Consider the following 12,835-nt stretch of genomic DNA (forward strand, 5'->3'; position numbering starts at 1 on the left):
ACATCCACTCGCCCGGTCACTGCCTCTCCTCTGGGAGGGGAATCGCCGATCTGCTTCCTTAGACCTTTACGAGGACCCACGGCCAGGAGGCTCTGGGGCAGACAGGGTACCCAAAGCCCCCGCTGGGGCAGACAGGGTACCCAAAGCCCCCGCTGGGGCAGACAGGGTACCCAAAGTCCCCGTCCTGCACCGCGCACGCTGCTGGCAGCCCCTTCTCTGCACAGGCACAGGGCACATCGCAGACCCGATGCGTCTCTGGGGCTGCCTTTTTGAGCAAATTAACCTTCGCGCTCAGTTTGACTTGGCAACACTGACCAAAACACTAAATCTCTCTGAAAACCCAAAGTTTAGGACGCAAAACCTTTGCACGTTCATATAATAGAGGGATGGCCGCCGTGCAAACTGACCATGGATGGAGACAACACAACAACGAACCTTTCCAGACTTTGGGGGGGGATAATTTCTCTGTCTTCTCATCTTCTCTACAGCCCATTTAATTTATATATTTGGTTTTACAGGGAGATGTTCCTCACAAATCCAACATGGACATGTGCAAAAAAACCCCTCACGTTATTTTTATAATAGTATTTTTAAAATTAAGATTCTCCCTATTGGGACTGTGCACAGTAGTAAAGTTAAACACCCACATAAGTGATAGCAGGATCAAAGACCATGAATCACAGATTGCCTTGCAAGCACATTTAGTAGGATGAATAATTTTATATATACTTCATTCTATAGGAAAAATCAATAAAGACACACTCCTTTAAAGAAATAAAAATCTAACTGTAGGAAATGGCAAAGATCACCCATAAAAAGCAGTCTGCACAGTGACAATAAAGAAACACAAAAAGTTAATGATTATGTTGTCCAGATGGAAAATGCAAACTGCTAATCCAAATTAAATAAGATCTGGAAAACCAGTTGCGCCATCTCATGCAATTTAATTTATTCCTCTTTAAATAGAAGGCAAGATAATGACCATTTGGGAGAGCTTGGAATCTAAAAATTCATTGCTATGCCCACTCTGAGCATTTTCTCTCTATTTTAATGGTGAGCCCACCAAAAATGTTAATCCTGAAAAAACCCCTACAATAAATGGCTGTATCTAGGCACAGATTTTCTCAGAAGAGCTGGAGGAGAGGAGGAAAGTGCTAATTTCTTATGACCTCAAAGGGCCACATCTTGCCTCTGTGACTGCCGATGACAGTCTCCACGCCCAACACATTTTTGGTGTCCTCTGCTGAGGTTGCCAACAAAGTATTACATTTTGGATATGCAGCAGCATCACTGTGGAAGTGAGGCCTAACTCACTAGGCTGTATTACAAAAACTAACTTTTAATCCAGCACCTGCCTCTGATGGGAACCACATGCTTCAGTGAAAACCTCCAGATTCCATTAGGAGGGAGCTGCTCATCAGTTAAAACATTATAGCTCAGGCTGAAAACAAATCATCATGTTATAAACAACCTGAGCTGCAAGGAACAATATAAAAGTACAACCCCCACACCTCTGAGACATGGAGTGAGAGCCAGGCAGCACAGCCTGTATCATTATTCCAAATGAGACATGTAAAGCCTCCGTTTATTCCTTATTTACATCGGTAAATACCAGGCTTCACAGTGGCACAAGGAACACTGTGGGAATCTCAACTAACAGTAAATTAATTTGGCTGTGGAGGAAGGGCAATCACAGGATGCATTGAATTAGTGCATCCTTTGCTTACAGAGATTGCTAAGTCGTGACACAGAGGCAAGAACGAGTCTCCCGAGACAAATCTCGCAGGGAAAAATGATCACGAGCTCAGCATCCTGATTCTGCTCAGCTACCTCGCACTGCCAGCACATCTTGAGTGAAATCAGTTCAGAGCTTAAAAATCCCAGCAAGTTATTACCACTTTCAGAAAGGTATTTATAAGGCTTTAATTAAAAATTTATTTTATTGATATTTGCCATCTATTTGAAATGTTCCTTTGTAAGGAAACCCTAGTGATGCCTCCTGTGCTTTTGTATCTTCTCAAGCAGCTTTACCAGAAACAAACAGTGTTACAGTTCAGCCCTGTGCTACAAGGTGCAGAGAAGAGTTGCTTAAAGCTCACCACCAGGGAAGGAGCTTGTGGCTCCACTCCTTACACCTTCTCCCAGCCACATCCTCCTTTTGCTTGCAGAGTTCTCCAGGCAAACAGGGAGTTTTCTGCTAAGGCCTTATAAAGCAGGATTGTGGGGAGGAGAGCAGGACTCAGCCAGTAGATTAACTCAGCTAATTTCTGATGGGTAACAGCTGAAATTTTCCCAGGTAGCAACTGGGGAGGAAAAAAAACCAACTTGGAGTGGGGAATACTGTTCTGCCCCATTCTGTGTGCTCTCAGCACTGTTTGTCTGTACCCAGTTTCAGGCACCTGAACCTTTTTGCCACACAAAGGCCCAAACCACTCCATGCTGTGCTAATTAGAGCTGAAGAAGGTACATTACAGCCAGAAGAAACAATGAATACTTCCTACCTCTTTCCATGGTTTTACTTGAGATTTAAATCCCTATTCTTATAATCCTTGCTGATCCCAAAATCTTGACAGCAATGGGTACATTACATGTGCTTGAAAAATTATTTGCCTATTCCAGGAGATTTTCCAATAGTCCCTGCCCCAGCTAGTGCAGGAAATCCCCCTGCTATGATACAGTGGTGTTTTGAGGGGACACATTGCCTCTTAAAACCATCAGGACCCTCCTTTCCCCTGCTGAGAGTTGTGCACCATCACTGTGGCAACTGGAGTGCCTGCGTACATGAGAAATATTAGGAAAGCAATAGGCTTATTTTAGCTATATTCTAAATATTAGGAAAGCATTAGGCTTATTTTAGCTATATTCTAATGTAGTGCAGCACCTGGAAGGGAGGAAGGGAACAAGCACCATATGAGCAGTCCTACTGCATTTCCACCCTGGAAGTGTTCCACAGCTATGTCCGAGGCAACAGGCACCACACCTTAGAAAACATCAGACATAACCTGGGTTCGTTCAGTGCTCCTGATACAAAATGAGTGGTGTGAAAGGTTGGGCTGGACCTCTCTCCAGCCAAAGCTCCTCTTTTTCACTCAGAGACTGAGTTAGCTGGATCATAAACCTTCCTGGACTTGAGGGATGGCTGGAGCACAAGCCTTGGCTGCTGTGCCCAGCTGCTGCTGCTGCTGCTGCCTCACATCCCGAGCCAACAGCCATGAAATGTAATTTCTCTACCAAATGCTGGTGTCACGATCACTTGCTCTTGAAACACTGCCTGGGACTTCAGAAGCATATTAAGTAACACAGGAGCTGCTCCTGAGAGGTTCCCAGGAAGATAAACTGAACAACCGAGAGCTGAAGCAGAGGTGAAGATGAAGGGATTTTAGTTGATATTTGCTTCCAGAGGCTTAAATAAATGTTTTTTAAACCCTAAAACACGATAATAAAGTGTTGAATCCCAATGCTTTTGGCAAAAGCTCCCTCATCTAGGAATGATTTCATATCAGCCAAGCTGTTAAGCAGAGGTTGTCATGGAAACAAGTTATATTCAAATGATATGGCCAGAGATATACTGTATTTAGTGAGTTCTTCATTTGCTGCATATTGGGAACATGTCAGAACTAAATGATATTGCATAACTTTGTTTTGTTAAAAACAAACTGGCTCGCTGCCCCTGTTTTTCTCGCAGGCTTGTGTCCAGTCCTGCCTGGGACAGGTGGTTTTCCACACAGTACCAAGCACTGCTCCACAGGAGAGGCTCCTCACACAGCTGGTCCCTGCAAGCTCCCATTCAGAGAAGCCTTCCTTCAAAGGCATGAACCTGCCCGAGTCAAACAAGCAGAGGAACCTTTCCTTAGCTTCTACAACTGACATAACCATCCCTAACGAGTCCGAAAAGAAATGCTGTTAACTAGATCCTTTCCTCCTCCACTAAAAAAGTTCCTACATATGCATTGTGAAAGTCTGAAAAAAAAAGAAAAATCTATACAATCACATAAAAGTAAAGCCAGTTCATGTGTTTGTGGGCATCCCATAGGTGTCCATGACCCCCTTGTAAACACAGGAATCCTATTAACTTACTGTTGGTGACTGATGCCAGAACAAATCTCAGAGAGGACACGTGCATACTAAATTTGTACCTCTGCTTTTTTAGCTGTGGAGCTGTTAAAAAGTGCAAGAATTTTGTTATGTATCCCATGAGTAAAGGCATATTTTTCTTAATATAAACAAAATAGATGGAATCATTCTTGCTCAAGCTATAAACCAAAATCAAATCATCTTTGGCCAGGATGGTGTGTAGAAACTCTATCCTGAAGAACGAAAACAAAAATGAAATACAAAATTGGCTCCAAAATCACTCTCATGGGAAACGCTGTGCAGCTTTTATGAAGCAGAGTCCAAAGGAGGGTGGTTTAAGCAGCCTCCCAAAGGATCAAGATTCCTGATTGCCCAATAGAAGCTGAGCAGTAAGTATAAGTCAAACAAAAGTAAAACCTTACCCTTAAAAGTTGTTACATAACTGAACATACTGTAAAATGCTTCCCGGGAAGGTGATGGCATCTCACAGCCTCCAGGTCCAGAGACATGGAAAAATGGAATGGGAGCTTGCTAACCTCTGGGGCAGGTTATTCTAAATTTCTCCAAGCTTTCTATTACAGTTTATAAAGAAAAAATGAGGCCAAATTGCTCCTCTGGTATCTGAAAAAGCAAATCACAGGATGGAATTCTGCCAGATGTGAACATGAAGAATTCAGTACCAGGTTAATGTACAAGTTGGAAATACACCAGTCTTCCCAGGATCCTTGATGCATTCCAGAATCACAGCTCTCTCTGGTTACCACCACTTGTGAAGGAAGGCTGAGCCTCATCCAAAGCCCTTTACAGTTAAATAAAGACATGGATTTACTTCATCATGCTTTAGATTAGATCTTTTCCCTTTACTTAGCCATCTTTAGGGAGCTGAACTGGCTTAACCCAACACTCAATACGTGCATCAGGTATTAGGAGACTTGAATTTCCTACTTAGCTTTGGATACTTGGCTTCTGCTTTCATCCCTCCCTGTTCTCCACCCTTTGAAGGCACTGGGACTACCTAAGGTGCTAAAGGGATGCCCAGCAAAGGGGAGGTCAGGGGCATAAATGCAAGAAATCTAACAAACCTCAAAGTTAAGTTATATGTTGGAAACAAACTCCAGAGAGCTTGCTTTTCCCGTTTTTCCAGTAAAATATCTGCAGTGTTCCACTTAGATATTGCTTCCCCAAACATGAGGATCCCAAAATAGCACCATCTTCAATGCTCTTCTGTGTTATAATGTTATTGGCATCACATCTGGCATTGGCTTTGATGTGGAACACGAGCTTAAATACTGATCTTTTTCTTTTACAGGCATCCCAGTATACAGCTGAAGGAAACAATGTGCAAGAGTCACATCCTACACGCTGAGCAAACCATGTTAGTCCATACCACAGAGTGAGCCTGGGATGGAAACCCTCAACTATTACTGATATCGTAAACAATAAATTCTAAAATATAAAGCCCACAGAAAATAGTATTTTATAGGCTTTATGCTCATCTCTTAAAAATTACGAGCTCTACGGTTCAGCTCGTAGGGGTCATTACACTTTCTGCATCACACCATCAGATCTGGGACCTGTCCAAGCCAGCAAAGCCAAGGGCCCCTCTGGAAATAAACCACTAGAGGGAGACTTCAGCAATGGAATACCCACAGGGAGAAAATCCTGCACATCCATTAAAAAAACCCCCAAGATTTGGGTCAAAGTTGCTCTTTGTGTTTCTTCTTCACAAATAAAAGTGGCTGATATTAAAGGGTCAAGTTTGGCTTAGTTACTGTAAGCTGAGGGAGCGTTGTGTAAATGGGATCAGGCAGTCACGTATTCCTCTGCTGTTTGTAAGAGGTTAGGCTGACTCTATTAAAAAAAAACATACCAAAAAATACCCCAGCCACTGAAAATACTAATAGCTGTATCCTAGCAACATCACGGATTCCATGTGGACTTTGTTCTGGAGTCTACAGTCCTATTTCATCAAAATTATTGACTTTCTCAAAGTCTCTAAACGACCATCAAAAAAACAGTTAGTGCTTAAAAAATACAAACATTTAATTAGTCACATTAATAAGAAAAAAAGAAGTGCAGCATTGCATGCTAGCGCTCCCTTTTCATGGAGCTCAATTTAGCTTCCTTTGAAATCATCATCAAAATTCCCACTTTATTCATTCATTCAGTAGCAGAGCCGGGTCCCTCCTTCAAGAAAAAAGCTGGAAATGGCCCTTCAGAATTTGGCAGATGAGGTTTGTTTCCCAGGCTGAGCTCACTTATTGTATGGATCAAACTCACAGAGCTCTCCATGATCCCCCTAGTCATCATGTCCTTACTGTGAAGGTAAATCAAGTGGCATTCAAATGATATCCAGAGGCTTTCTACAAGGCTTTTGTACTATGCATGTAACCAGTGTCCTCTTTTTCCCTAAGCTTTGTTTTTATTTAACCACAACAAATTTTTTCAAGATCACAAAAAATGTGAAATCCTGTTGGATCTTCCTAAAAGCTCAGGCCCTGCTCTCTCACATATGAAGACTTCAGGTTTAACACAGCTCTGGGAGGTTTTTCCTCATCAATCCTGCATCGCTGAAGTGAACTTTATTAGATAAAATGCAAGGGCAAAAGGCCAAATAAATAAAAAATGAAATGACCCAACCCTTCCAAAGAAAAACCCTTGGCACAAAAAGAACAATTGAGAATAAACCCAACCCCAACCGAAACAATTAAGCTCTTACCCTTAACAACTTGCATGATGATACAAGGAATCCTGGGGCATTTTGGCATTTAACTCAGGGTTTGGGCAGACTCAGGTTTTGGTCACAAGTTTCACTCGGCTCCAAACTACGGCACAGCTTTTCATACAGTTTTTATCTATTATTCCAAGCTTCAATATATTAGCAAGACCTTTTACCAGAGGGAAAGCACTGTTAAAAGAGTAGATTCCTTTTTATCAGTCTGCCTCAAAAGCTCAGTTGATAGGGTAGCACAGGGTAGAATGCTTCTCACGCTTTACTTAGCCCACAAAGTTGGTTGAGACCCACCAACACTTTTAAACTGCAAAACCTTTTAATGTGCTATGTCTATAGTTCAAAGTTAAACGGCGAGAGAATGCCTTTGTTGAAGAAGTAATTTAAATACAGAAGGGTTAGTTAGAGACTTTCAGCCCGTGACCATGAATCTGTTGATGGCTGGATTTGAATTCCAGGCATGGCACTGAACTGTCTGTACTGCTCCAGCCTTGAGCTGACCTCTGAACTGCTGCTCCTGGTCATGGGAACACGCTGCCAGATTATCATCCTGCTCCAACACCCCAGGAAGGGCTTTTTCTCAACAGACAACACCCAAGAATTTAGCATTCAAGTGTTCATGGGCTCTCTGATACTGTTAAATCTCACAGTTTTAGTCACACTGAAGGTTTTTACATTGCTCATCCTTTCAGTTCCACCAGCTGTGAGGGGGGAAGGGGCCGTAGGCAAGGAAGGGATATCCATTTGGACAGAGTGCCAAAATAAGGGAGTAGTTCTGGCTTCATATAAGCTGTGCACAGGTGTAAACCAACAGGGTAATAAATATATAGGACAACAGAGCAGCAAAGAAATGGGCTTTCAGATTTTATTTACTGAAGTTAAAAGATGGTATCAGAAGCTACTTCCAGGACCTCACATAACTTTCCCTGGTGACTAGATTATTTCCAAAACTGCCCCAAGGAGAGCAACTAAACAAAAATTTGAGAGTTGCATACTAAATTGTGTTGCTAATTATGCCTTGAAAGAGAGCTGTTGGGCTGATTTATACCTGTATGTAAATATGTAAAGGGGGGGGTGTAAAATACACAATAAAGATGGAGATCCTTTGACTAGCCAAGCTGCTTTGATTTGAAGGCTCTCTTTAGCATTTAGTAGGAGTAGAAACCTGAGCCTGTTGGTCAGTTGCAGCAGGATTGCTTTTGATGGCAGACACTTCAGACAGCAAGTGGAGAACAGCAAGGGCTGAATTCATACCAAGGAAATAAAAAACTGCTTTCACGGTGGCTTTGAAAAAGAACTTTCAGTTGTGCATTACCTCTTTTCTTTTTTTTTTTACCCAGTGAATTTTCTAGACAGGCATTCACAGTAGATCTATCCAAAAGCAGAGAAAGGATAGCAATGGAAATAAGTTGTTGCATGATCAGCACAGCCACCTTTTGTTCTGAAGCCGCCCACGCTGTCCACGGTGAATTTCCTGTTGGGTGCCAAAGGCCATTTTGCTGTGATGAGGGTGATAGATTCATCCTGGACTGATGAGACAGTGCAGCCCCTGTGCAGGGAAGGCCATTTGTGAGGGCTGAAGTCACTCAAGCAGGGAGACGTGACAACACGGTGTGTAAAACCTGTTGTTGCCTACTTGTCCTGCTGCCAGGTTTAACCTCCACCTGAGGAGACAGCTGCACCACATGCGTGTACACACATGTAATTAGGTACACACTTATTTCAAGACTTTGCAGCCCCTCCTGCTAACCAAGAACTTGGGGCCTGAGAAGCACTGCAGCAGCAGAGCCACAGGCTGGCAGTGCTCCTAAAGGCTCCTAAAAGCTGCTTATCTTTGGCCTAAGGAGTTTATAGCACCCATGTATCCCCAAAAGCTCATTAGCTCCTCGGTAAGCAGCTGAGACACTAGATCCACAGGCAGAACAGCGGTGGCTTGAGTTTGCTACAGCACAGATAAAACTTCTGGGCTTGACTAGTCTGCAGCAGGCTGGTTCAATAGCCTGAAGCAATCCCACTTATGTATAAACTGGAGAAAGCCTGATCTCGTGAAATGCTCCTTAGTATCTGGCTTTGCTAGAAGGAGTGTGTGTAGCTAAAACTCAGCTCTGCCACGGGGCTGCACCCGCCTCCCTGGTACCCACCCAGAGCCAAAATCGGCATCTGGCAGCATCCCCTGCCATGGCAGCAGAGGAAGCCACGTGCCCTGACACGGCCTCACATTGCATCTGCTTCTCCCTTGCCCCGCACTCCTCCATCACTCATTGCCTCCGGGGCAGAGGGGTGGGAATGCAACCCAAGCAGCTGGCCTGCATCCCAGGAGAGACAACTATGGAGACGGGAAAGAAGGACAGGAAAATCTGTGCCTGGGGAGGCTCCCCTGGAGATTTTAGAGGAATGGCTTTCCGTAACTTTCTCAGCATGGCTGTGGGACTGGATAGCAGCTACAAGCTCCTGTAGAAAGCCATCATGTCAGGGATATTTCCTGTCTCACTGTGGCTATTCCCCGTGTCACAGGGGAGGTCTTTCACAAAGGAGCTGCTTCTGAAGAACAGCATGTCACCAACAATTCAGCAGGTTAAGTTTAGCAGAGCCAGTGACAGATGTGAGCAGGAAGGAGCTATTCTTCCCCTCTGCTTTTCTTCCCTCTCCATTGAGCAAAATCTTTAAAGACCAGCTCCCTTTGCAGAAGGCTACAGAACTTTTAGCGAGTGGCATGCACGGAGGCATTCACAGCCATGATACCTGTGTCTGGTTATTTCCAGTCAAAATAATCTCCTACTCAATTATGGAGAAGAATAGAGAAGCTCAGCCTGACTCACAATCACATGGGGGAAAAATGAGAGGAGTTGTTCAAGTTCAAAACGTTCAGCTCGCTGTGGAGGAGGATTAGTACCGCTGTGGAAGGAGGCTTTCTCTCCCTCTGCAACAGCACAGCACTAAGGGATGGAAAAGACCCGAGTCCACTTCCCTGCTGTGCCAAATATACTCCTCCGTTCTTCTCTCCTCCCTCCCCAAGAGAGCATATGAAGTATTAAACAGCCAGGAATAAGCCCTTGAAAAATGTGATCGCTAGCTGTCAGATACCTCTCTGCCACAGAGATGCAGCTCTGTGACTGTTCATCTGCAGATCCTCTGCTGCCATCCAGGAAATTGGGAGCCAACAGTGACATTAATACTCCCATCCACTGTGGCGTCACCTGCACATTTTGCACGACTGTGATAATAATTCTGTGAACAAAACCACATCCAAAATGCTTCGTTAGTGCACTGCTGAGCACAGATTCAGGCTCTGCTGGCCCATGACCTTCCCAGCCTTATGGCAGTGCCCAGTGCCCCATCCCTGACCTGACATCTGGACCCTCTGCAAGCGAGAGGCAGGGTGGGGGTTTTCCAGCATTGGTTTAAATCTGTCTTCATTTCACTGGCATGAACCATGGCTGTGCCCTGGTTACAGAGGGCAAGCATCGCTCCTGTGCAGAGGAATTATTTTGGGTAGTACTGTAAATTTTGCAGACTGAAAACTTCTCATGCTGTTTTTGCCAGTGCCCAAACATTACCTTAATGTGTCATCTTCTGTTCTGTCATTGCCACAAAGTATTATCATGATCCTTGTAAACACCCACAAACTGGCCTCATTATCTCCTGGCACTCCCTCCTCCCCTTCCAGGGATGACTGATAGCCACTGATCTGCCACTGGCATTCCCTAGGCTGCAGCCTCGTGGTTCACTCATCCTCCCCCTTCCTTCTCCAGGGTTCATATCAGCTCTCTCGCCCATCACACCGTTGGATTTTAAGTTCCCTTGGCAAAGGGACAGCTTTTTGTTTTGCTTATGTAGCACCCTGGTCCCTGACTCACTCTGTTAGGTGCAAAGATAACACAAATAATGAATGTCATCTGGAGAACTGTCTGGGAATTACAGGAAGCTGGGAAGGAGGATCTAAATCTTTTTGTGCCCAGATCCGACTCAAGCCTCTGTTATCCCTTTTTGCTCCAGACTGACCTTTCCATCTCCTTGATGGCTAAGCCTGAAAACTTTTTCTTTGCCTGAATTATCTGTGACAGCAAAATTGCTTTGGCTGACTGCTCTCACCTGTCCTGTTTCCCTGTGGCATCTCAGGCCTGATGGAGCTCTGGAATTGTCCCTCAGGCGTGTCCAGACATTTCCTGCTTCTTCCCTTACATCACACTAGGTTTCTACTACAGTAGTAAAAGGGTACAGGACACTTCTCCTTCCAGAAACATTATGCAGAGCTCCTAGACAGAGGAACACAGATAAGACCCCCAGTAATAAATAGCTAAGGCTTGGGGAAGCACCAGTGACTGATAGAAAGGAGGCAATATGCCACAGTATTTACTGTAAGAGTCCCTATTTCAGCTGTCTTTCCTGTTCAAGGCAGCGAGAGGAGAACATGAAGAGGCAGCCAATTCAAGTAAAGCACACTGAAAGGTCAGAGGAATCCATCTAGCTTGTGCAGCACCATTTTGTAAGCAGAGAATAGCTCTTAGTTAAACTCGTTTTGTGAAAGTGATTGAAGGGAGAAAGGAAAATAGCTTAACACACTCATTACAATCTCTGAGAATTACCTGTTCCTCATGACTACTGTGATGGGTCTGGTTTTTGTCAGGCTGTGCCCAAATCAGTGTGCATCCACTGTTTCCAGCCCCTGCAGAAGCACTGGAGGCAGGAGCCCTGTGTTTCAGTGCCATGTCCAGGGGTACATCCTGCAGCATTCTGCAGAGCCAAGCAGCACCAAGGACAAAGGCTTTGCCATGGGCATGTCAGGGCAATCCCTGCTGCTCCTTTTGACTCTTAGTGGTAGGCACCTCCTCAGGCACTGCAGTCCCTACAGGCTGGAAGAGCTCTTTGAGCAGCTCTGTAACAGCAGAAAGGTTGCAAAATACCCTACTTCTCATTTTTTAGTCAAATACTGTAAATCTGGTACTGTCCTAATGTCCAAACTGAGACTGAGCCCGGACAAGAAACTTGTTTGAACCTGATGGGTCTGATGCAAAGAAGACATGAAGCAGCCTGAGGTCACTTACCTGTGTGGGGGCACCTAGGTGGGGCAGGGAGACTGGAACCAGGGCTGGGTGTAATCCATGTCAGTCTAACCCTCTGGGAGGTGAGGAACCTGCTGATAACGAAGACTGTTAACCCCCCACCTGCCCCTTATTTTCTCCATACCTTCTGGCTGTCCCTTTAGTGTCTCACTTCTCAGCCAGTCCCAAATTCCAGTCTCACACCTCCTATAGCGCCATATAGTAGCCCCATCAGGGGAGCAGGCATGAGAAGACAGATGAAACACCATTCCCTGCCGGCTCTCCTCTCACTACAGGTGGAAGAAAGATGAGCTAGCAATTTGCTGCTGGCCTGGCAAGATAGCAGTGAATTACAGCAGCTCCTGAGCCAGCTCAGCTGCGCTGGCGAGCATTCAGGGAGAGGAGAAACCCTTCCCGCAGGCACGGAGGAGGGAAGCAGGTGTGCTATTCCCTTTTGTTCGCTTGTTGGCAGAGATCACAGAGCTAACACGGGCCATAAGGTCTCCTCTGCTCCTCCAAAAAGCCACACGCCTCCAAAGACAACTGATCCTCCTCGTACTCGTGGTTGGCAAAGCGCTTTGGCTGCTGGCACCCTGCCATGGGAGAGCCTGTTAATGCAGTCCCGAGCTGCACCTACGCAATGTCCCGGCTGCTCCAAAAAGACACCGCTCCCGACAGAGGTGCCGGGGCTGCCGAGGGGACACCGTGCACCCGGCACTCCAGTCACTGCACGGATGTGAGAAGCGCCTGGAAAATTGCACAAAGCACTGAACAACCCGTGGGCAATTCTCTGTCACAGTAAAACTTTGGTGCAAATGAGAAACCTAACAACTGAAAACAGCTCAGATGCACTGGCTGGAAGCAAAAAGCAGCCTCAATTATCCACCACCTTTTTTTTTAACCCCTCTCAGGATTTCTTTGCTCTCCTAACACCGCAATAAATAACAGACACAAACCAGATCCATGGGCAAGTAAAGTCCTGTGTGTG

Source organism: Lepidothrix coronata, unplaced genomic scaffold (assembly GCF_001604755.1).
Source record: "Lepidothrix coronata isolate B3197 unplaced genomic scaffold, Lepidothrix_coronata-1.0 Scaffold170, whole genome shotgun sequence".
In the NCBI taxonomy this organism is placed as follows: Eukaryota; Metazoa; Chordata; class Aves; order Passeriformes; family Pipridae; genus Lepidothrix; species Lepidothrix coronata.